This window comes from Nicotiana sylvestris, chromosome 8, assembly GCF_000393655.2.
Source record: "Nicotiana sylvestris chromosome 8, ASM39365v2, whole genome shotgun sequence".
NCBI classification, from domain to species: Eukaryota; Viridiplantae; Streptophyta; class Magnoliopsida; order Solanales; family Solanaceae; genus Nicotiana; species Nicotiana sylvestris.
This window is the reverse complement of record NC_091064.1, coordinates 59,638,163-59,664,325: the sequence shown is the minus strand read 5'-3', so window position 1 is coordinate 59,664,325 and position 26,163 is coordinate 59,638,163. Positions and strand designations below refer to the sequence as shown.

Below are 26,163 nucleotides of genomic sequence, written 5' to 3'. Positions count from 1 at the left end.
TCCGTCCGTCTGAGGATGAAATGATGTGCTCAACTCGACCCACGTACCCAACTCACGTTGTATTGCCCTCCAGAAATGTGAGGTAAACTGCATACCTCGGTCAAAAATGATAGACACAGGCACACCATGAAGACGAACGATCTCCCGGATATAGATCTCAGCCAATCGTTCTGAGAAACAGGAAACTGCCACAGAAATAAAATACGCTGACTTAGTCACCCTATCAATAATAACCCATACTGCATCGAACTTCCTCTAAGTCTGTGGGAGTCCATCAACAAAATCCATAGTGATACGCTCCCACTTCCACTCAGGGATCTCAATCTTCTGAAGCAAACCATCAGGTCTCTGATGCTCGTACTTTACTTGCTGACAATTCAAACACCAAGCTACATACGCAATAATATCCTTCTTCATCCTCCTTCACCAATAATGCTGCCGCAAGTCCTAATATATCTTGGCGGTGCCCAGATGAATAAACTATCGGGAACTATGGGACTTCTCTAGAATCAACTCACGAAGTTCATCCACATTAGGCACTCAAACTCGACCCTGCATCCTCAAAACTCCATCATCTCCAACAATAACCTGCTTAGCACCTCTGTGCCGCACTGTGTCCCTAAGGACAAGCAAATGAGGATCAGCATACTGCCGCTCCCTAATACGCTCAAACAAGGAAGACCGAGTGATTTTACAAGATAGAACACGATTAGGCTCAGAAACATCAAACCTCACGAACCAATTGGCCAAAGCTTGAACATCTAATACAAGCGGTCTCCCACCAACTGGAATATACGCAAGGCTGCCCATACTAGCTGACTTCCTACTCAAAGCATCGTCCACCACATTGGCCTTCCCGGGATGATACAAGATAGTGATATCATAGTCTTTCAATAGCTCCAACCACCTCCTCTGCCTCAAATTTAGCTCCTTCTGCTTGAACAAGTATTGCAAACTCTTGTGATCCGTGAACACCTTACATGACAGGCCATATAAATAATGCCTCCAAATTTTCAGCGCGTGAACAATGGATGCTAGCTCCAAATCATGAACCAGATAGTTCTTCTTGTGAATCTTCAACTACCGTGAAGCATATGCAATAACCTTGCCATTCTGCATCAACACCACACCAAGTCCTATACGCGATGCATCACAATATATTGTATATGGCCCTAAACCTGTGGGCAACACCAACACCGACGCCGAAGTCAAAGCTATCTTGAGCTTATGAAAGTTCACCTCACACTTGTCCGACTATCTGAATGGGGCACCATTCTGGGTCAACCTGGTCATTGGGGGTGCTATGGATGAAAACCCCTCCACAGACCGACGGTAGTAACCCACCAAGCCTAAGAAACTCCAAATCTCTCTAGCTGATGTAGGTCTAGGCTAGTCCTTGACTGCCTCAAACTTCTTAGGATCCACCTGAATACCCTCTACTGATACAACGTGACCCAAGAAAGCAACTGAAGTCAACAAAAACTCACACTTTGAAAACTTAGCATATAACTGGTTGTCTCTCAGAGTCTGAAGAACGATTCGAAGATGCTGCTCATGCTCCTCTCAGCCGCGGGAGTAGATCAAGATATCATGAATGAAAACAATCACAAAGGAATCCAGATAGGGCTTGAACACCCGGTTCATCAAATCCATAGATGTTGCTGGGGCATTTGTCAACCCAAATGACATTACTAGAAACTCATAATGCCCGTATCGAGTCCGAAAAGCTATCTTAAGGACATCGGATGCCCTAATCCTCAACTAATGGTAGCCAGACCTCAAATCAATCTTTGAAAACACCTTTGCACCCTGAAGCTGATCAAATAAATCATCAATCCTCGGTAATGGATACTTGTTCTTGATGGCGACTTTGTTCAACTGCCGATAATATATGTACATCCTTATTGATCCATTGTTTTTCTTTACAAACAACACTGGAGCACCCCAAGCCAAGACATTGGGACTAATGAAGCCCTTATCAAGCAAATCTTACAATCGCTCCTTCAATTCTTTCAACTCTGGCAAGGCCATACGGTATGGCGAAATAGAATTGGGCTGAGTGCCCGGAGACAAATCAATACAAAAGTCAATATCCCTGTCGGGTGGCATCCCCGGTAGGTCTACAGGAAAGACCTCTAGAAACTCATGAACAACTGGTACGGAATCCATGGAAGGAACCTTTGCACTGCAATCGCAAACATAAGCCAAATAATCCAAACACCCCTTATCGACCATACGCCGAGCCTTCATATAAGAAATAACCCTACTAGTAGAATGACCAGGAGTCCCTCTTCACCCCAATCGAGGCAACCCCGGCAAGGCTAAGGTCACCGTCTTCGCATGACAATCTAGTATAGCAGGATACGGTGACAGCCAATCCATCCCCAAAATGACAACAAAATGGACCATATCAAAAACTAGGAGATCTACACGGGTCTCAAGACCCCCAATAATAACCACACCGAGCGATAGACACGATCTACAACAATAGAATTACCCACTGGCAGGGACACATATACATGAGCACTTAAAGAATCACGAGGCATAACAAAATATGTAGCAAAATAAGATGACACATAAGAGTATGTAGACCCTAGATAAAATAGAACTGAAGCATCTCTACTGCAAACTAAAACCGTACCTGTGATAACGACATCAGATGCCTCAACCTCAGGCTTGGATGGGAAAGCATAATATCGGGGTTGGGCCCCATCACTCTGAACTACATCTCTGGGATGACCTCCTACTGGCTGGACTCCACCTCTAGCGGCCCTGACCTCCACCTATAATAACTCGACCTCCACCTCTAGCTGCCTGAACCCTACCTCTAACTAGTTAAGCGGGTGGTGGAACACCTGGTACTGGAACCATGGCATGAGAACCCTGATGCTAAGAACTGCTCGATGCTCGAGGGCAAAATGTAGCAATGTGCCTCGGATTGCCACAAGTATAACAAGATATCGGCTATTGAGATTGCTGACCCTGAAACTGACCCTGACGGCCTGGATACTTACACTGAAAACTCTAGAGCAGAGGTGCACTAATAGGAGCTAGTGGTGCACTGTAGGGTAGCTGATCAGAATACTGCATATGAGGGCCACGACCACCTAGAGCACCATGAGAAGCCTGAAATGCTGAATGAAACGGCCTGGGAGGATGGCCCCTACCAAAGGAATCCTGCCTCTAGATGAGGCACCACTGAACCTACCAGAATGACGAGGCCTCTTGGCAGACCCTTGACCACTCCCCTAAGCGAGAACTGCCTCAACTCGCCTGGACACATTGGCCGCATCCTATAAAGAAATCTCGCTCCCTGTATCCTTAGCCATCTGCAATCTGATAGGCTGAGTGAGTCCCTCAATAAACATCCTCACTATCTCTCTCTCTTGGTGGTGAGTATAAGAAGAGCATGACGAGTCAAATCAACAAACCTAGTCTCGTACTGAGTGACAGTTATAGAACCCTGCTGAAGATGCTTGAATAGCCTGCAGTAGTCTTCTCTCTGAGTGGCAGGAAGGAACTTCTCGAGAAATAGCTGAGAGAACTGGTCCCAAGTCGAGGCAGGCAACCAAGGTGGTCCTGTCAACACAAAATTATTATACCATCTCTTGGCGAACCCTATCATCTGGAATACAGCAAAGTCGACCCCATTGGTCTCTACTATCCCATGTTCTGCAACACCTCATGGTAGCGGTAAAGATAATCCTGGGGGTTCTTAGAAGCTGCCCTGCTGTAATGAACCAGGAAAAGTTTGGTGAATTTATCCAACCTCAACAAAGCCTCAGAAGACATAGATGATCCACCAGCGGCCTGAGCCGCAACACCTGGCTGAGCTACTCTTACTGGCTGAGCTGTTGGAGTCTAGAATTGAGGAGCCATCTGCTCCGGAGTGTGGGTAGCGGGAGTCTAGGCTCCTCCACTAGTCCGACAGACGGCTGGTGCTACAGGAAAAGTGCCAGTCTGAGCTACACTCTCCATAAGGCCCACTAGGCGGACCAAAGCATCCTGAAGTACTGGGGTAGCGATGAACCCCTCGGGAACTTGAGTTGGCCCTGCCGGAACAGTATGAGTCGGAACCTCATCATCGGACTCCACCTGAGGCTCCGCTGCTGGTGCTGCTGCTCGAGCTCTAGGTTGAGCCCTGCCCCTACCTCAGCCTCTAGCACGACCTCGGCCTAATCCTCTGCCCTTCGTGGGAGCTGCCATTGGGGGCTCGGGCTACTGATCAACTGATGAAGTAGTACGTGCTCTCGCTATCTGTGAAAGAACATAGTAGAAGTTTAATTAGCATTGGGAAATCAAATCGTATGACAGAGAAGAATAGATGTGAAGTTATTTTTAAACTCTGTAGCCTCTAGGGGATATGCACAGGCTTCTCTGTACCGATCCCTCAGACTCTACCTAGCTTGTTCGTAAATTGTAAGACCTAGGAAACCTAGTTCTCTAACACCAACTTGTCACGACCCGAATTTCTCACCGTCGAGATCGTGATGATGCCTAACTCTTACAATGCTATGCAAGCCAACAGATACAGTTCTAATACATTAATCATTAAACAAAATAGTACTTAACATTAATTTAAACTAAACAAATATGAAGTGCGAAAATTTTATAACAGTTTAAAATACTAATACACGACTACCCCAAAAGATTTGGTGTCAAAATCCATGAATTTCTAAGAATTTTCTACAAATGCTAGTTTAAAAAAAATACATATGTTCTCGAAATGAAAGAGACATGAAATCTAAAATAAAGGGGATAGGACTCCAGGGTCTGCGAACGCCGACAGATCTACCTTGGGTCTCCTGTGAACTGAAGGCAGCAACCCAAACTCTAATCAGTGTGGTCCAGTATCGGGATCTGCACAGAAAGTGCAGAGTGCAGTATCAGTACAAACGACCCCATGTACTGGTAAGTGCCGAGCCTAACCTCGGCGAAGTAGTGACGAGGCTAGGGCATAAAAAATAACACAAACCTGTGCAGTTAAATTATATACGAGAAAATAACAATAACAGAAACTTAATAGATAATAACTGGAAGGGGGAAAAACATGCTGAGGGGAACTATGAATATTCTGAAAATAGTACAATATAGGAACATAATAAATATCATGCTTTGAACCAACGAAAGTAATAACACAGCAATCACGTGCACGACGTCACCCTTCGTGTTTTTACTCTCATCCTTACCATAAGAAACAACAGAACGACACGGCATCACCCTTCGTGCATTAACTCTCTCATAACATGGCACGATATCACCCTTCGTGCATTAACACTCAAAGAATATGGCACGACATCACCCTTCGTGCTTTATCACTCACTCATAAAATATTAAACGGCATCACCCTTCGTGCTTTACACTCTCCCTCACCTAAACAACGGAAACAATAACAACCCAACCAGGGAATCATCAACAAACAACTACCTCATTTCAATATTTAACTTCACAATATAAATCTCAACTTGAGTCAATACTCAACCAATATCCAATACCAGGAAAACATAATAAGACTTTTTTAATATGAGTAACAACCAGTTTAAGCATGAACAGTACGTATAAAGAAACACAACGGTCACACGTATAAGACTCACTTGCATTCTATGACCCGATAACAACGTATAAATACTCGTCACCTTACCTATACATCGTACTCAACAACTAAACATGCAGAAAATAAGGCAACAATACCTAATCCATCAAACTAAGGTTAGCCACAACACTTACCTCAATTCCATGGCCAAAATCAAGCCACAATTACCGCTTTACCTCTCGATTCCACCTCCAATCCACTCGTGTCTAGTCATAATTAACTTAGTAATATCAATTATCGCTAATGAAATCGATTTCATAATTACAAGTTTCCCAACATTTTCCCCAAAAAGTCAAAAACTGACCCCGGGCCCGCTTGGTCAAAACTCGAAGTTCAGACCAAAACCCGATTATCCATTCACCCTTGAGCCCGGATATACAATTGGTTTTGGAATCCGACCTCATTTTGAGGTCTAAATCTCCAAATTTCAAAATTCCTAAATTCTACTCAAAAACACCCAATTCCACCATGAAAAACCCAAGATTTTGTGATGAAATCTTGTAAAAAGATGAAATGGATTGAAAGAAATAAGTTAGGAAGCATTTACCTATGATTTGGGGAAGAAATGGTCATTGAAAAATCATCTCTTGAAGTTTAGGGTTTGAAAATTTGAGAAATGAATCAAAAATCCCATCCAAAACTCGTTTTGAACAGTTCCAGGTATCACATTTGCGATCACAGGTTCGCAAATGCGAACTCGCAAATGCGGACTTTATTTCGCCAATGCGATGGTTGACCTGGCCTGCTGGCATCGTAAATGCGAACACTTATTCACAAATGCGACGCTAGGTCCCCTCCCAACCCTACTGATCGCAAATGCGAAGCTTCTTCGCAAATGCGATGCTCGCATTTGCGAACCAGACCTGCAACATACTAGAAATTTTCTTAAGTTTCAAATCACTTTGTAGCCTATCCAAAACTTACCCGAGCCCTCGGAGCTCCAAACCAAACATGCACACAAGTCTTAAAACATCATATGAATTTGCTCATGCGATTAAATCGCCAAAATAACACCTAGGGACTTCGGAATTCGATTCTGGACATACGCCTAGGTCCCATATTTTACTACGGACCCTCCGAGACCGTCGGAACACAGGTCTATTTACTTAAAATATTGACCGAAGTCAACTAAAATCATCTTTTCTTAAGTTTTTCACATAAGGGCTTTCGGATATGTGCTTGTATTGCGCACGCAAATCGAGGAGAGATAAAATAAGGTTTTCAACGCCTCGGAGCACGGAATCAGATTCTAAAACAAAAGATGACCCTTTGGGTCATCACATGCTCGAATTAACTTTCGACCTCTCAAATTAACATTCGGCCTTCTCGCCCAAATTAACATTCAGCCTCCTCGTCCGAATTAACATTCGGCCTCCTTGCTCGAATTAACATTCGGCCTCCTCGCTCGAATTCAACACGCATTCGACCTAGCTTGAACTTGGTTCACAGCTAGACCTCGTTCGAGTTAAATATGGCAACGTTTGACTTCGCTCGGACTAATCAAAGACACTCGATCACGTTTGAATTAATGCCTACCAACGATTCCTTTGAAACCATCAATCGAGGAAAACGTTCAAGAAAAAGAAAAACAAAATGAGGAATAAGCAGAAAAAGTAGCATTCCAAATCAAAAGAAGTATCAGAAAAGGCATCTTACAAGGGCCAAATTGCCTGTCCAGATCTGAGGACGTTAATGACCTCCTCTGATGCTGCCATACTTGCCAAAGCCGCCATCCTGGCCTCATCGGCCTTCTCCAACTCTACTGTCTTCTCGATTAACTCATCACTCGAGTCATTGGCCCTGATCGAACTCTGCTCAAGTTCAGCCCACTGGGATACCACTTTGACCTAAAGATCGGCACCCTCAGCCGAGATCCTCACTAATCGACCTCCCTATCCGAATTTCTCGAACTACGATTAATGAAGTCTGCTCACCGAGCTCTACCAAAAGACGACCTCGATAAGCAGAGGGACTAACTGTATGGGTCAAAATAAAATCAGAGAAATTCGACATGCAGCGACAATTGACTGAGGTCGAGCAGTGATCAATAAGGTCGCGGTCGAGCAGTGATCAATAAGGCCGAGGCCGAGTAGTGATCAATAAGGCTGAGTTCGAGCAATGATCAATAAGGCCAAGGTCGAGCAGTGGAGATAGATGTACCAGCTAGTTTTGCTTTGAAATCTTCAAAGGGAATATTCTACTGGATATTCCCTCTAATTGTACTTTTTAGGATTTTCTAGGGATATTCCTTATAAATAGGAAGAGAGGACTTCTCAAAAAGGGGGCAAACTCTCTCTCTAGAAAATATATAAACACATTTCTCTAGAGAGAATAAATTATCTGTCATCCCTCTAGTATTTTTTTTTTTACAAATATTTAAATAGATGTTTGTGCACCCCAAGTCAAATTATCATATGAACCAACGGGTTATTTGGTGCACCTCTTTACGTGAGATTAGTGGTTCAAATCTTACGCCTATCTTATTGTATTTTCCTCTCTTTTTCTAGAATTGCCCTTCATGTGTTTTAATTAAGTTTTTTTTCTTTCTTTATTTGGTTTATTCTTTAAAAAAATTTAAATCCAAAATATTAAAATCTATATTCTCCTTGTCAGTGTAAAATTATATATATATATATATATGCGCTCTATCTCGAAATGGTGGAATCAGATGAACTCATTGCTACATCATCCACTATTACTAGCTTTAATACACAGATATATATATATATATATATATATATATATATATATATATATATATATATATATATATATATATATTATTTTTGAAAAAAAAATAACTTCGAACCTATAATTTCAAAACCATAATATTTCAATAGTACGACCCTAAGAGGTTGCTTGGTACACGGACTAATTTATCCTACTAAAGAGATGGAGCCCAAAGTTTGATGGGATATAGTGGGATATTTAGGATTAAGTTTGAGATTAAATTTATACTATGTTTGGTTGACGGTAAATTTATTCCAGGATAAATTTATACCGTTAACAAAATATAGTATAAATTTAAACACACATAATATCCCACCTTATCCTGCGCACCAAATGAATAAATTTATACCGTCAACCAAATATAGTATAAATTTAAACACACATCATATCCCACCTTATCCTGCGCTTCAAATACCCCTTAAAAGTTGAACCCCTAAAATTTATATCCTTGATCTATCTCATCATAATAGTGCACTCATCTTATTAAAATTATGAATTTATGTCTGTGTGAGAAGTGTGTTGAAGATATAATTAAGTAAATAAACGTATATTTTTAGTGACGGCTTAAACTTTTAGATGATGCGGCAACACAATTCAACATAGTTGTTCTTGGATAACAAAATTTCTGCCAATTAGCCTACTCTTATATTGAAAAGGCCTTTTTGTTCTTCAATCTTTAGTTTGCTGAACATTCCTTTATTACTTTACTTGGTAAAAAGTTTGCTAATCTATTTCCATCAAACACAATAAGTACCATATTTACTTAGACTGTCCTTCCAAGCTAACTTGTATATAAATGAGACATAAAGCACAAATGCTAATACTTCCTCTTTTCATTTTATAAGCTAGTGTTTGAATGAGAATAGATCTCAAGAAAGAAAGACATGTCATTAAAGCATAAAACGAGAAGTTTAAAATTAAAAGAGTTTCTAAATATAAAATTATGTCATTGTTTCTTAAAGAGACTAAAAAGAAAATATTATCATATTAATCGTAATAGATGGAGTACTATTATGGCATACATTGACAAGTCACCCATAGATTATTTTTGAATTAGTGCTTGGTTTATTCAAACTACTATCCTCATAGGCGAATGTAGTGTACTACTTATGGGTTCAACTGAACTTATAACTTTTGATGCGGAGTAAAGATTTGTATGTTAAAATTCATTAAAAGCAAAAATAGTAGATATGAACCTATAATTTTAAAAATATAATGGATTCAATGTTAAAAACCTTAAAATTGAACCCACAGGCTTTAAATCCTGAATCCTGATTATATGTTTGTGCAACTCACTTTGTGCAGGTGCCATTTTGTGCCCATTTATCCTCCTTATAGTCACCATAGGAAACTTTGCCATAATTTTGGGTCTTTGGCCAATGCACCTGTTCTATGCATGTTACTCTCTTTTGAGGTATGTGTTAGGATTTTATCCTGATATTCTTCCCATATTGAATTTTACATTTTCTTAAAGGAATTTTTTTACCATAATTGATTGTGAAACTCTATAAATTCTTATAAGAAAATAATATAAATCTTTAACAATTCCTTTCTTACAGAAAAAGATTGTGAAACTTTATAAATTGAGGATCCCTTGTTCATACACAATAACAAATAGCATTTTCAATGCAGTTATTAAGAGAGTCTTGTTTTGGGCATTATTTATTCTCTCATAGGTTGTTTTTTTCTTCTTCTGCATTAGTAGGTTGATGTAGGTTAATTGACCAAATCATATTAATATAGTATGTCTCTTTTAATATAATTTTTTGTGTCGTCTGATTTATTGTCACCAAGATTTGCTTTATTAGCTTCCGCATGACGTCTTATTATTTTTTTATCCCGACAAGTGGTATTAGAGTTAATAGTAGGCTATATAGTTGATATTTACACCTTAATATGACCATACTTTGTTGTTGTTTTATAGATAAATTGCCAATAAAATGCTTTAAATAGTGTTCTTTTGTTTAGCAGGGAATATTATATGAGAGGAAGCAACATGGAGTGTTTTGGAAGCGATAATGTAAAAACAAAAACGCCCACTTAAGAAGTACTCGAACACAAATAGTGTTTTGTAAAACCCTTGTAAGCTTTAGAAACTCGCCCAACTGAAGAGGGGAAGCTAATTTTATACTACTTTTGGAGGAAGAACAAGTGTGAGAAGATCAACCAACCATTAGAGTTTTTCTATCTCCTTTTAATTCTGCAATTTTATATTATGAATAATTTAGTAGTTCTCTCTTATTTTGTTATGAGTAGCTAAATATTTATCTAAGGTTGATGGAATCAATTGTTAGTTGAAGTCTTGACTCAAGTTGTTATAATCGAGCCAGATTTATGATATGATTGTTCAACTATGTTTTGTATGGTGATTAATTGAATGGGCCCTTGATTAATCGTGTCTAATTGCCTTATATTGCTTGAGAAAGAATATTAGGTTAGATAGCTGTTGAACAACACCACTTTTGGGTAATTGAAGAGATTCATTACTTGAATTTAAAAGTGGGTTTAGAGATAACAAAACTTTGGTGGGATAATTTAGAGTTGCATAATCATAGTCATCTAGAGTAGTTCGAGAGAATGCTCTAGCAAATTATTGTAGTTGATCGAGAGATAATTACGATAGCCCATAACTCTTAATCCTCATAGAGTATTACGGTGAGATTATAGCGGAAGAGTCAAGACCTAAACTAGCAATTGGGGAAATCACTGCCCTAGACACTTTTTACCATTAAATTATCTTTGTTTTAGCTTATTGTTATTTTTAATAGTAGTGAAGTTTTTAAACAAAAGAATCCAGTGTTTATTGATCAAAAATCTTGCATCTAGAAATTGATTGAGTTGATAATAACATTGCCGAAAAGTGTAATAGATAAGTTAGTTCCTTAAGGATTCGATTCCAGACTTAAAACCAGATTATATTTGCAGCGACCGCTTTGTCTTTTAAAAGTCATAGTTGGGCGTTATCAAATTTTGGTGCCGTTGCCAGGGAACTAACGGTGTTACTTATTACAACTTAGAAGTAGTGTTAAAAATTATTAGTTCAAATCAAATTTCAAAGGTGTTAAAAAAAATTCATTGAAATTCTAACGTTTGAACTCTTGTAGAATTCAGGTGTATGCCTAGAAATTCTTCGAGGACTGGTGTGACGACCCGACCAGTCGTCTCATGAGTTACCGCTCCGTTTCCCCCATTTCAGCTTCTTTATGCTTCGTTATCCGTGTTTTATGTGATCGAGTTGATTAGTTTGAGTTCGAAGCGGATTTGGTAAGAAATGCGACGCTTAGTCTCTTTTAAGAAGGCTTAATTTGGAAAAGTCAACCAGGTGTTGACTTATGTGTTAGAAGGCTCGAAAGTGAGTTCCGATGGTTCGGTTAGCTTCGGGAGGTGATTTGTGACCTAGGAGCGCGATCGGAATGGGTTTTGGAGTTGTAGAGAAGATTTAGGCTTGAATTGGCGAAGTTGATATTTCGGCAAATTTCGGTTGATAGAAGATTTTGATATAGGGGTCGGAATAGAATTCCGAGAGTTGCAGTAGCTTCATTGTGTCATTTGGGATGTGTGTGCAAAAGTTCAGGCCATTCAAACGAGATTTGATAGACCTTTTGATCGAAAGCATAATTTAAGAGTTCTTGGAGTTCTTAGGCTTGAATCCTATGTTAAATTGGTGATTTGATGTTGTTGTGAGCGTTCCGAAGTTTTGAGCAAGTTTGAACGCTGTCATGGGATGTTTTGGTGCAATTGGTTCGAAATTCTGGGTAGGTTCCGGGATGTTTTAGTGCAAAAATCATAGTTGTAGCAGGTCTACAAGGGTTGCAGGTTCCGGAACTCACTCACGCAGTCCGCACAAAAATAAGTGCACCCGCGTTGAGTGCTGTGTGGACCGCACAAAAGCGGTCACGGCTGCGGTAGGCGTAGCGCGGACCGCACAAAAGCGGGCGCGGACGCTGTAGGCGTCGCGCGAACCGCACAAAAGTGGGCGCGACCGCGGTAGCTGAAAGCTGAGGGGTACCTATAAATACGAGGTCTTGGGTTTTATTTAATATTTTAACCTAGAGAGCTCGGATTTTGGCCATTTTTCGAAGGCTTTTCAAGAAATTCATCAGGGTAAGTGATTTTAACTCATATTTGGCTAGAATACATGAATCTATCACTGAATTCATCATTTAATTCGTGATTTGAGATGGAATTTGGGAAGAAAATTGTGAAAGCTTTCAAAAATGTAAAATGATGATTTGAAGGACCAAATGGTATCGAAATTGGATAATTTTGGTATGGTTAGACTCGTGAGGGTATGAGGATTCTGAAAATGTAAATTTTACCCGATTCTGAGACGTGGGCCCGGGGCTCGGGTTTTGCTAATTTCGAGATTTTTTATATTTTTCGAATGTTTTCGCTTGGGCTTTGTTCCCTTAGCATATTGTGATGTATTCGTTCTGATTTTGGATAGGTTCGACGCGTGTGGAGGCCAATTGGAGGGGCAAAGGCGTCGCGAGCTAGAGAATTAGCCAGTTCGAGGTAAGTAATGGTTGTAAATGATGTCCTGAGGGTTTGAAACCGCGGATTGCACAACGTAATGCTATATGGAGGCATGATACGCGCTGGATGATGAGCGTGGGGTCTTTCACTACTGGGGATTATGACTTGGTCCATCCCGATTGATGCTTTTACCGAATATTTGAATGAAATTCATTTGTTATCATCATGATTTGGGTTGATTGCCATATTTGGGCTTCGTGCTAACTATTTGAACCCTTCGGGGATTTTTATCACTATTTTCCTCACTACTTGACTTATTATTTGAACTCAGTCCTATTGATATCTACTGTTTTACAAACTCAGCCACTTTTACTCAGATTTGAAACTTAAATGATATTTCTACATCATGTTTTGGGCTGAGAACTACTGCTTTACTAATGCCTAAGGGGCTTGTGATGATTTTGGACTGAGTGAGGCCGAGGGCCATATGTGAGGATATGTTGAGTGATATGAGCCCGAGGGCCTGAGATACTTTATATGCCACGAGGTGGCTTGAGTGATATGAGGCCGAGTGCCGAGTGATGATGCCACGAGGTGGCTTGATATAGCGCTTGGGCCGTAAGGGGCCCCTCCGAAGTCTGCACACCCACAGTGAGCGCGGGTACCCATTGTTCTGAGTGATTGATGCTATGCCCGAGGGGCTGATATGAGTGATTGTGAGGTAGCCCGAGGGGCTGATACTATTCTGATAGTGAGCCCGAGGGGCTGATACTGTACTAAGAGTGAGCCTGAGGGGTTGATACTATGCTGAGCGATTGATACTGCGCCCGAGGGGCGGATTTCTACTTGTTATTTACCTGTTAAATTACCTATTTTACTTGTTTTAAAAAGGAATATCATTTTATTCTTCACTGATTTACTGCGTTAAGTGATTTTACTGCTTAATATGGAATTGCTTTGTGTATTTACGTGTTTTCATACTTTCATCCATTATTTATAATTGTTACTCACTGAGTCGGAGTACTCACATTACTCCCTGCACTATGTTTGCAGATTCAGGCATCACAGAGTCCGCTCCTGAGTGCTAATTTCTCCCAGTCCAGACAGTGATTTGGAGACTACGAGGTAGTTTTTTTCTTTGAACTATTGTATCGGATTTTGTGTTCAGTAGACTTGTATCCGGACTTCTTAGTTGCTCACGACTTGTGACACCCCAGTTTGGGCTGTGTTGGGATGGTTCCTGCTGTTGTTAACGTTAAAATTCCGCAATTTATGAGTGTTATATTATATGTTATTATTGTTTATGATGATTAACTATTTAAGAGAGATGTTCTGTTTTGGTCTGGCTGGCCTTGTCTTCACGAGAGGCGCCATCACGACCGGGTTCGGGGATTGGGTCGTGACAACTGGAGAACTGCTTGAAGGACTTTCAGACCTCGAGAAAATATTCAGGGCATTAAACCTTGCCAACAGGAGGATCCAACAATCAGAACAACCACATCAGCTTGACTTTGACATGGGTGACGTAGAGAACGTCAACGGAAACATTAGGGATGAGCAAGCTGACCCAAATGTTAGAGTGGTGGCACCTCTTGTGCCAGAAGCTGCACTTTATGATTGGGCTAAACCCACAGCTGACAACCTAGCAACTGCCATAACTGTACCCACAATATAAGTAGAGACATTATAGATCACCAACAACATGCTGCATCTGCTGCAAAATAAGTGATTGTTCTCCGGGTCACACATTGAAGACCCTCAGCAACATTTGAAAAAATTTATGTCAATTTGTGTGACTTAAAGGCAGCCAAATGTGACCCCAGAAGCTATCAAACTATTACTGTTCCCGTTCTCTATGACTGGGGAAGCTCAGACATGGCTGAAATCGCTCCCAATCAATTCCATTGTCACCTGGGAGGAATTAGTAAAGCAGTTTTTGAATAAGTTCTACCCACCCAACAAGATTGTAAGGCATATTGATGAAATATTGCAGTACAAGCAGCAACCGACTGAGACCTTGCAAGAAACTTGGGAAAGATTTAAAGGGATGCTGGTAAAGTGTCCTCACCATGGCATTCCAGACCAAATGCTTGGCCAGAGATTCTACATGGGATTAGCTGACAATCTAAAGGCCAATGTGGATGCTTCAGCTGGAGGTGCATTTTTGAGTAAGACATTCACCGAGTGCAAGGTCCTTCTTGACAAGATGTCCTAGAATTCGGGATGGATGACTAGAGGTACAACACTGGAACTCATAGTACATTCAGTGCCCCTTGATCTAAATAATTCGCAGGCGGAGAACATGGCCACACTTCTAACCCAGATGAGTATTTTGACAAAGAAGATAGATGAGATGGGTACCAAACAGGTGCATATTGTTGACACGACAAATGGAGGACTGTGTACACCCTGTGTTAATCAGTCCTATGTGTGTTCATGGAGCGGAGAAGGTGAAAATCAAGGGGCAAGGGAAGATATGAATTATGTTAACAACTTTGGGGGTAAGAGACAAGGAGGACAACAGTGGAGACCGACATCAAATCAGTAATACAGACCCAACATGCCTCAGCATGGGGGCATGCAAGCTCAAGGCCAAATGGTTCCATACCACCCGAGACAACAAGGATACCCACAGCAGAATCAGCAACAGTTGACATATCAGCCACCTCCTCAGCAGCAAGATAACAACATGGTAGAGATCAGGGGGATGCTCTAGTAACTCATTGGGACAAACGGTAAGATGCAAGAAAAGTTGGCAGTACATGATTCAGCTATAAAAACATCGAAACTCAGTTAGGGCAGTTATCTATGGCTTTAAACAATCACCCCCAGGGAACATTGCCAGCGGATACAAATATTAACCCCAAGGAGCAAAACCCAAATAAGCTAATGGCAGTAAGTTTTCGGAATGGGAGAGATTTAGACAAAGAGTAGGAGGTTGCACAAGCTAGCAATGAGACTACGCCAGCCACGCTAATTCCACTAGAGGTAGATGAACCAACAAATTTGACTGAAGTGGTAGTTGAACAGGGCTAAGATGAAAAGGATAAGGCTAAGGTTAATGAACAAGCTACAGAACAGGTGGTGCCTCCTGTTCCACAGAACCCCAACAGAGAGAAGCCAACAAGCAGTGTACAAAGGGTGATACCTGCACCATTTCCTCAGAGACTGGTAAAACAAAAGAAGGAGGATCAATACAAGAAATTCATGGAGATGCTGCGTCAAATTTAGTTGAATATTCCTTTAATGGATGCCTTGAGGGAGATGTCAGGTTATGCAAATATGATGAAAGACCTAATGTCACGGAAGTTTGATTTTCAGGATCTATCCACAGTAACTCTGACGCAGACCTGCAGCGCGGTAGTGACCAGACCGATGGCTCAAAAGATGTCCGACCCAGGTAGCTTCACTATTCCGTGCACGATTGGGAGTTACGCCTTTGCAAAGGCATTATGTGATTTGGGATCCAGCATAAATTTGATGCCTTTGGCTGTATACACCAAACTGGGCATTGGCAGAGCTAGACCGATTTCGATGTTGCTGCAGCTGGCTAACCGCACGGTAAAACGACATACGGGGATTCTTGATAATGTATTGGTGCAAGTGGGGAAATTCGTGTTCCCTGCAGACTTTGTTACTCTGGATTTTCAGGTAGATGAGGGGATACCTATCATTTTAGGTAGGCCATTTTTGGCCACTGGGAGAGCCCTGATCGATTGTGAGACTGGGGAATTAAAAATGAGACTGAATGATGAAGAAGTCATATTCAATGTTCTACAATCTATGAGGAGACCCGGTGAATATGCGAATTGCTCTCTAGTGGAGGCAGTGGATGTGATCCTGCAAGAAGATGATGTGGCCCTGACTGATAAAGATCCATTAAAGGCATGCATGATAAATTTAGAAGAAATGGATGGTGAAGGGTTGGCCGAGTGGGTCATAGCACTTGAAGGCCAAGGGATTCTGGACAAGGGAACCTCAGTTCAAGTCCCTTGAGTTAGAAAAAAGGGCTACACCTCCAGCAAAACCATCGGTAGAGGAACCACCCAAGTTGGAGTTGAAGCCACTCCCAGCTCACCTCAGGTACGTTTTCTTAGGCCCCGATTCTACGTTGCGTATTATTATATCATTCGGTTTGTTAGATGTGCAGGTAGAATAACTCTTGCAAGTACTGCAGGAAAGCAAGACTGCCATTGCCTGGACCATGGCAGACATAAAGGGTATCAGCTCAGCCTTCTGTATGCACAAGATTCTCTTGGAAGAAGGGCACAAACCTTCTAGAGAACATCAACGAAGGCTAAACCCGAACATGAAGGAGGTGGTAAAGAAGGAAGTGATCAAATGGTTAGATGCGGGAATCATCTTCCCCATCTCTGATAGCAATTGGGTCAGTCCTGTCCAATGTGTGCCGAAAAAGGGGGAATGACTATTGTGTAAAACGAGAACAATGATTTGATCTCAACTCGTATAGTCACGGGATGGCGAATTTGCATGGATTACCAAAAATTGAACACAACCACCCGGAAAGACCACTTCCCATTGCCTTTCATTGACCAAATGTTGGACAGGCTGGCCGGGCACTCGCACTTCTGTTTCTTGGATGGTTATTCGGGGTACAATCAAACATCAATAGCCCCTGAAGATAGAGAGAAAACATCCTTCACTTGTCCATATGGCATATTCGCCTTTCGGAGAATGCTTTTTGGGCTTTGCAATGCACCGGCGACATTTCAACGATGCATGTTAGCCATTTTCACAGACATGGTGGAGGATATTATGGAGGTCTTTATGGATGATTTTTCTGTGGTGGGGGATTCATTCGAGGACTATCTTCACAACATAAGAAGAGTGCTTAAAAGATGTGTGAAGACAAATTTAGTGTTGAACTGGGAAAAATGCCATTTTATGGTACATGAAGGGATAGTCCTGGGACATCGAGTGCCTAGTAAGGGAATTGAGGTCGACCATGCCAAGGTTGACGTGATTGAAAAACTACCACCGCCCACTTCGGTCAAGGCGGTGAGAAGTTTCCTTGGGCACGTCGGGTTCTACAGGCGATTCATCAAAGATTTCTCCAAAATTGCTAACCCATTATGCAACTCCTTGAAAAGGATCACCCCTTTGTGTTTTCTAATGAATGCAGGTTCACATTTGAGGAATTGAAGAAAAGATTGGTGACTGCACCCATCATTGTTGCACCCAACTGGGAGAAACCATTTGAGCTCATGTGCGACGCCAGTGGCTACGCCATAGGAGCAGTCTTGGGGCAGCGACATGGTAAACTGATGCACCCAATTTATTATGCAAGCAGAACGCTGAGCGGTGCACAACTCAATTACACTGTGACGGAAAAGGAGATGTTGGCTGTTGTTTTTGCATTCGATAAATTCAGGTCATATTTGATTGACTCGAAAGTTATTGTTTACACTGACCATACAACAATTAGATACCTGATAGAAAAGCAGGAGTCAAAGCCACGCTTGATTTGCTGGGTTCTTCTGTTACAAGAATTTGATCTGGAAATACGTGACCGGAAAGGGACAGAGAACCAAGTAGCTGACCACCACTCAAGGTTGTAAGGAGCTGAAAAGAAGGTAGAGGTTGAGGATATAACAGAGACATTCCCGGATGAACAATTACTGACAATGACAATGGAGGAGGCACCTTGGTATGCTGATATTGCTAATGATTTAGCAAGTGGTATTGTACCTTATGAACTCTCCTCAATTCAAAAGAAAAAGTTCTTTCGTGATTGTCGACATTATTATTGGGATGAACCTCTATTGTTTAAAATATGTGTAGATAACATGATCCGGAGGTGTATCCCCGAGAAAGATCAACATTCTATTTTGCAGGCTTGCCATGCTTCACCATATGGTGGACACTTTGGAAGGATTCGGACAACAGCTAAGGCATTGGAGTCAGGCTTGTACTGGACTACTCTGTTCAAGGATGCCCATGCTTGGAATAAAAGCTGCGATGAATGCCAAAGAACTGGTAACATATCCCGTAGACACGAGATTCTAATGACCACAATTCAAGAGGTGGACATTTTTGACATGTGGGGGATTGACTTCATGGGTCCATTCGTCAGCTCGTATGGTAATAAGTACATATTGGTAGCAGTTGACTATGTCTCCAAGTGGGTCGAAGCAGTAGCTCTTCCGACCAATGATGCTAAGGGAGTACTAGGCTTTATAAAGAAGAACATTTTCACACGTTTTGGTACCCCAAGAGCTATACTCAGTGATGGCGGAACCCATTTCTGCAATAGAGCATTTGCACGGCTGTTGGAAAAATATGGAGTTCATCATAAAGTGACCACCCCATACCACCCACAATCGAGCGGGCAAGTTGAAGTGTCCAATAGGGAGATTAAAATTGTCCTCACAAAAATAGTGAATGCAACAAGGACTGACTGGGCAAAGAAATTGGATGATGCATTGTGGGCATACCGCATAACCTTCAAAACCCTAATTCGGATGTCACCGTACAGGTTGGTGTTTGGTAATGCATGCCACCTCCCAGTTGAGCTAGAGCATAAAGCACTATGGGAATTGAGGCAGTTGAACTTAGACATGGAGACAGTAGGCACTAACAGAGTCACGGGATTACATGAGCTCAAGGAATTCAGGTTCCAGGCCTTTGAGAGTGCTAGATTATACAAAGAAAGGATGAAATTAATGCATGATAAGCACATCTTGGATCGAAACTTCAAACCCGGAGATCTAGTATTGTTATACAACTTGAGATTGAGATTGTTCCCAGGTAAGTTAAAGTCCCGATGGTCAAGACCGTTTAGAGTGGTGCAATTGTTCTTGAGTTGAGCTGTAGATATTGAATCAGAAGACGGGACAAACAAGTTCACAGTAAATGGGCAAAGGTTGAAACATTTGTTTGCGAAGCTCAAAATTATCTTCTTGACGTAAGTTGTTCTCCACCAGATATGCTTTAAGCTGAGTATCCCACTTATTCTTTTCATTTCTCAACTTGTTGTGTTTTTTAAGTTGGATCTCCCAATCTTTCTTCTCATGCGGCAGCTTCTTATATTCTTCAAGTTGGATCTCCCAATTCTTTTTCTCCTTGCTCAACTTATTATATCCATTTAGAACTTTCTTACATCCATTGAGAACCAATTCGATGTCATCCTGCAATTCATCACATTTATCGCAATACGTAGTAGGAGTGGGGCATACCTTGTTAATTTCTCCCATTGCCATGAAATATTGATTCTCCATTCTTTCATGATTGTTTTCTTCTTCATATTCATCCTTGTTGCTCCAAGATTTGTGATTCTCTTTTTGAGATCACAATCCAGAATAACATTAAAGCACGCCTCGTCAGTTTCTTGTCTTTTCTTGAGACATATGTTTGTCATTTCTTCTTGATCATCCTCGTCGCTCCAAGATGAGATTCTATGATTTTTCTTCTTGATGTTGGGACATTTTAATTTCATATGTCCAGGTTTACCACATTTGTAGCAGTATGTATTCTCTTGTTGTTGAACCTCATTCTTCTGATTCTTTTGATGAATCTGGATGGATTGAGATTTTTTATTCTGTTTCTTTCTACTCATGTTTTTTCTCGTCCTGGGTATCACGCCCGAGTCTTCTCGATCTTCACCATTTTTAGATTCTTCAAGAGTTGAAGTGGATTCAATTTCCTTAACTTTGTTGGCGTCCCCGTGGATATTTTCCAATCTGTCCCATATATCTTTAGCAGTCTCACAGGTGGATATTCTCTTATATTCTTCTTCACTAATCGCACAATAGAGCATGTTGATTGCTCTAGCATTTGTTTGTATAATATCCAACTGTTCTTCTGTGTAGTCAAATATGGATGCCTTTTTTACAAGCTTCTTTTCATCACTGTTGTTCGGAATACGTCTGGGTCCATTCTGAATAACTAGCCAGGCTCGATAATCTAATGATTGAATATAAACTTTCATTCTTTCCTTCCAATGGCTATAGTGTTGACTATTTAAGTAAGATGACCTTCTTGTTGAGTATCTCTCTTGAAGTAAGGTCCCAACAATTTTATGACCTGCCATGGATCTTTTCTCACGTGTTGTTAAGCAAAAAAAAAATGATGTGAGACCTGCTCTGATACCAATTGAAAGTACAAGAGGGGGGGGGGGGTGAATTGTAGCCTATTTAAATTTCTAGTCGACTACTCTGCAGACCTAGTCAACTTATGCGGAGACAGCCTGCACATAACTGCTAGTCCTTTCGATTTAAACAAGTGTTAATCACAATAAACAGTAAAGGAACAGAATATAGTATAAGAGCGATAAAGTAAATGACTCCAAAAATTTTATACTAGTTCGTAACCAATATGGTATCCTAATCCAGTCCTCTTGGGTTGCAAGAAGGTTGTCTTTTAGAGCTCTTCGTAAATTGAATTGAGTACAGCCTTTGTGATTTTCAGCGATCACCACCAACGCTGACAGGGTTGGTTTTCACTCGCCAACAACGACCCTTTGGTTTTCACTCGCTCACCAAAGAAACGAACAATGACACAACCTCTAGGACACACTGCCTCTCCAATATTTTTCTGTCTCTCTTCTCTCTTTTGGGTACACAGTAAATCTACTAAAGTGAATTACAATGCTTGTTAAGAGAAGAATAAAGAACTTGTAGTTGGATAGACAATTGTATAGAAGGCTGCGGAGTTTGCTGTTGCAAGTATCTTCTCTTTTATACTTGGTCATTGAATATTCTAGTCGTTGCAGCGGTCTTCTAAATTTGGAAAATGATTTCCTTTGCTGCTGCTCCAACTTTCCTTTACTGCTTCTTACCCTTTTGAACATGATCACAATCTACAAGGCAGATTTGGATATCTTCTGTTAATGCAAACTTTCCTTTTGAATTGGACAATTTGAATTTCCAATCATGATGCCAATAGCAATTCCTTCCTTGAATAGATCCATGATTAATAATTCTCTGCAATATATAATCTTTATGAATATCTACTTGAGAATAGTCATAATGATTCAATCAAAATCCTCATGATTTACTTTTCCATGATTGTAGTAATTTATTGATTGATTCCAGTAACTCATGCTTCTTTCCATAAGAATAGTACTTTTCATCTCATCCCGTAGTATATATTTTGAATAATAAGCTTCTTTGTGCAACATTCCTTAAATGCAAGACTTGGCCAATTCCTTGTAGTACTTGTCGTGGTAAAAATATCTTTCTTAAAATATTTCCTTTCTGATAGATCTCAATAAATCTGACTCCTTTTTTTTTTATCTTGAAAAATAATCTCTTTCTATAATATAGAATATACTACACCCATAATATATTTTCTTTCCATAGAAAATATATTCTTCTCCCATTATATTGAAAATATTTTTTTCTTGATCTTGGAAAATAATATCTTTCCATAATATAGATTGTACTACATCCATAATATATTTTATTTCCATAGAAAATATATTCTTCCTTGTCCTTGTAGTATCTTTTACATATAGTATCTTTCTTTCACAAAATAATAGATATTCTCCATGATTTTAGTAACTTTCCTTTCAAGATGTTAAAAAGCCTCCCATCCATAATTTCCGTAGATTCTTCTTCTGATATTGTAGTAAGACATTCAATATTTGAAATTTCACTTTCAAATATTTTTCCTTCTATGGTGCTTGGAGATCAAATCTTTGAAAATAATCTTCCTTGAGAAATTCTTCACACGATATCTCTTTTCCCATATTTGTTTGGATCTTTACCAGCATCTTCTTTCTTGAATAAACCTATACAAAAAATAAGATTACCACAAGTAAATGTTCTTATATTAATAATTGTATTGGTTTGTTATCATCAAAATTAATACGTGAAACCTTGAAGCTAATAATATTTTCACGTAATTCTGTTCTTTTCACGTTTATTGTTTCCAAAATTTATGATTTATATATTGTTGGCAATCGGATTATTTTATACTAGTAATACACTATGAAAGAATAATGTGATTATTTATCTAGTATGTTAGAAAGCTTTTTCAAGAATTCAGCTTATATAGTGCTGACGTTTTTACAAATGAACTAAATAGCTTCAGCATCTTCTGCTGAAGTTTTTGAAAAAGCTTATCCAGGACAAAAAAAAAAACTTCAGCTTATTTAGTGTTGAAGTTTTTACAAATGAACTAAATAACTTCAACATCTTCTGCTGAAGTTTTTGAAAAAGCTTTAAGACAAAACTAATAAATCCAGGACAAAAAAACTTCAGCTTATTTAGTGTTGAAGTTTTTACAAATGAACTAAATAACTTGAGCATCTTCTGCTTAAGTTTTTGAAAAAGCTTATCTAGGACAAAAAAACTTCAGCTTATTGCCTTTGCTACTTCAGGCCCGTCTACTAGAATACTGAAGTTTTGCGTTATTGCCTTTGCTACTTCAGCCTCGTTTGCTGAAGTTACGCGAAAAAGTGAGTACGCTTGCAGTTTTTTTTTGCAAAGTGGGCACAAGTTAAAACGTGACCAAAAAAGCGGGTATAAATGCAAATGCCCCTACTTTTTTGTGTCGTCTGACATGACACCTTGTTATTCTCTATCCCAACGGTATGTTATTTCCCTATTTGATTGTTTCTAGTCTTATGTATCTTCCAGTGACTTACACCTATCATTGCAGGACAAAACAATTTGGCCCGGTTTTGAAAGTTGTGCTATGCATATGCGTCCTTGTTATTTTAATTTTGTGTCCATTGATCGGATTAGCTAGCAGCGTTGTTGGCGGGGCTGGTTATGGTTTTCTCGCGCCAGTGTTTGGCACCTTTAGAGCTGTGGGTGGAGGGAGGACTAATGCCTTTTTCCATATTTTATATGTATGTGTGATGGTTCCTGTTTCCAGCATTTCTGATTTCTTATTTCCACTTTTTCCTTTGATATTGTGAATAGCCCCATTATAATTGTAGGATGGAATTTTGGACACGGTGAAACGAAGCTTTACTATTGTGAGGGATGTCAGGGATGTTTGTTACCATTCCTACTTATCATTCATGGATGATTTGAGACTTGAAGGACCTCCTGGTGGAAAATACTATGAGATCAGGTCTTTTTTAATTATTTTCCTGAAAGTTATAGAAGTTTGTTACCTTTAAACTACTGCATCTTACTCTATTTTTATGTGATTTCGCCATTACATGAATAAGGGCTTCAGTTTGGTTTGGGAAATTGTTTTGTTTGTCACATCATATGGATCTTGAGAACATTAGCTCTTTAAGTTTTCGAAGGTGCTCCCATGGCTAGGGGGAAAACAGTCTTGAGGCATTCACACGTGTGAGGTTCACACCTTCTTGCGCGAGATTTTCCCTGTGCATGAATCAAAATGTCCTTGCTTATGACAGACTAGGAATATTGGTTTAAGAAAACTCTCAACTTCCACGACAAAGTACTGTTACACATTCCTGGATTCTCATTAAGTTGTTCTGCCACGAGCATTGTTGAAATGTCAAATATTTCAGCTTCCCACATCGGTGGGTTAGCAATAGTTGGAGGATTTTCCCCCTATAAAAGAAGGCTTAATGTTTAAGATTTAAACACACCTCTCATTTGTCTTCTCATCTGTTTAAGGCATTTGTATCTTCTCTCTTTAGTATTATTTCACTTGTATTTTTGGAGTGAAATAAAATATTGGTTGTGTCCGAGGAGTAAGCAAAATTAGCCGAACCTCGTAAATTCTGGTGTTCCCTTTATTGTTGCTTTATTGTCTTATTTATTATTTGGTGGCTGTCATAATTTTTGGTATAGTAGTTGTGACTTATTCACACTATATACATTTGGCTTCCGCAACAATTGGTATCAGAGCCAAGGTACTGTCTAAGTATGCTCTGTGGTTGCAGCATAGTCTGATCTTCCACATCAGAAAAGATTTATCTTGGTAACTGAGTCAAGGTTCTGTCTGAGTATGCTCTGTGGTTGCAGCTTAGTCTGATCTTCCACACCAGAAAGGAAATAATCTTGATTTGTGTCGTCAGCTATTAAATAATATTTGTGTCAAAGATGGGAGACAATAAACAAGAAGAATCTACATCAAGTGTCAACAATACGTCATCATTGGCATCTTCGCTTATGACAAGAATTGTGTCAAATGCGAAATTTGCGGTAGAAATATTTGACGGGTCCGGACATTTTGGGATGTGGCAAGGCGAGGTTCTAGATGTCCTTTTTCAACAAGGGCTAGATCTGGCCATTGAAGAAAAGAAACCAGATGTTATTGGAGAAGAAGATTGGAGAATTATCAACCGTGTTGCTTGCGGTACCATTCGATCCTACCTTGCTAGAGAGCAGAAATATCCATACACAAAGGAAACTTCTGCAAGTAAATTATGGAAAGCACTGGAGGATAAATTTTTGAAGAAAAACAGTCAAAATAAATTGTACATGAAGAAGAGACTGTTTCACTTCACCTATGTTCCTGGTACCACGATGAATGAACATATCACCAGTTTCAATAAGTTGGTCACAGATTTGCAAAATATGGATACAACTTATGATGATGGTGACTTGGCCTTAATGTTGTTGGCGTCACTTCCTGATGAGTACGAGCACCTTGAAACTACTCTACTCCATGGAAATGACGAAGTTTCTCTCAGAGAAGTTTGTTCGGCTTTGTACAGCTATGAACAAAGAAAGCGAGAAAAACAGAAGGGCGGAGAAGGAGAAGCACTATTTGTGAGGGGTCGTCCTCAAAATCAAACGAGGACAAAGAAGGGAAGATCCAAGTCAAGATCCAGACCCAGCAAAGATGAATGTGCCTTTTGTCGAGAAAAAGGGCACTGGAAGAAAGACTGTCCGAAGTTGAAGAATAAGGCCAAACATAACAATGGAAAGGCCATTATGGATTCAAATGTAGCTGATTGTGATGATTCAGACTTCTCATTAGTTACAACAGAGTCATCAACATCATCAGACATATGGTTGATGGACTCGGCTTGTAGCTATCATATGTGTCCCAACAGGGACTGGTTCGTGGAATTTCAAGAAGGAGAATATGGAGTCATCCACACAGCGGATAACAGCCCTCTTACCTCATATGGCATTGGTTCAATACGATTAAGGAACCATGATGGAATGATCAGAACATTGATAGATGTTCGATATGTACCGGATTTGAAGAAGAATCTCATCTCTGTGGGAGCCCTAGAATCAAAAGGGTTCAAAATCATTGCAGAAAATGGAGTGATGAGAGTATGCTCCGGTGCACTAGTGGTAATGAAGGCTAATCGGAAGAATAATAATATGTACCGCTATCGTGGCAGTACAGTTATTGGGACAGCGACAGTGACATCCAGTGACGACAAAGAGGCAGAAGCAACCAAGCTATGGCACATGCGCTTGGGACATGCTGGAGGAAAATCCTTGAAAACTCTA

At 40.1% G+C, this 26,163-nt stretch overlaps 1 non-coding gene and 1 pseudogene across 1 annotated transcript; one reads left to right on the top strand and one right to left on the bottom strand.

The window, feature by feature from the left end:
• The window catches only part of LOC104220651 (uncharacterized membrane protein At3g27390-like), a 38,776-nt pseudogene that overhangs the window by 7,698 nt on the left and 4,915 nt on the right, over nucleotides 1-26,163 (top strand).
• On the bottom strand, nucleotides 14,769-14,875 carry LOC138876649 (small nucleolar RNA R71). The gene has a single exon (XR_011401991.1). It is a non-coding gene; the product is annotated as a small nucleolar RNA R71 (small nucleolar RNA).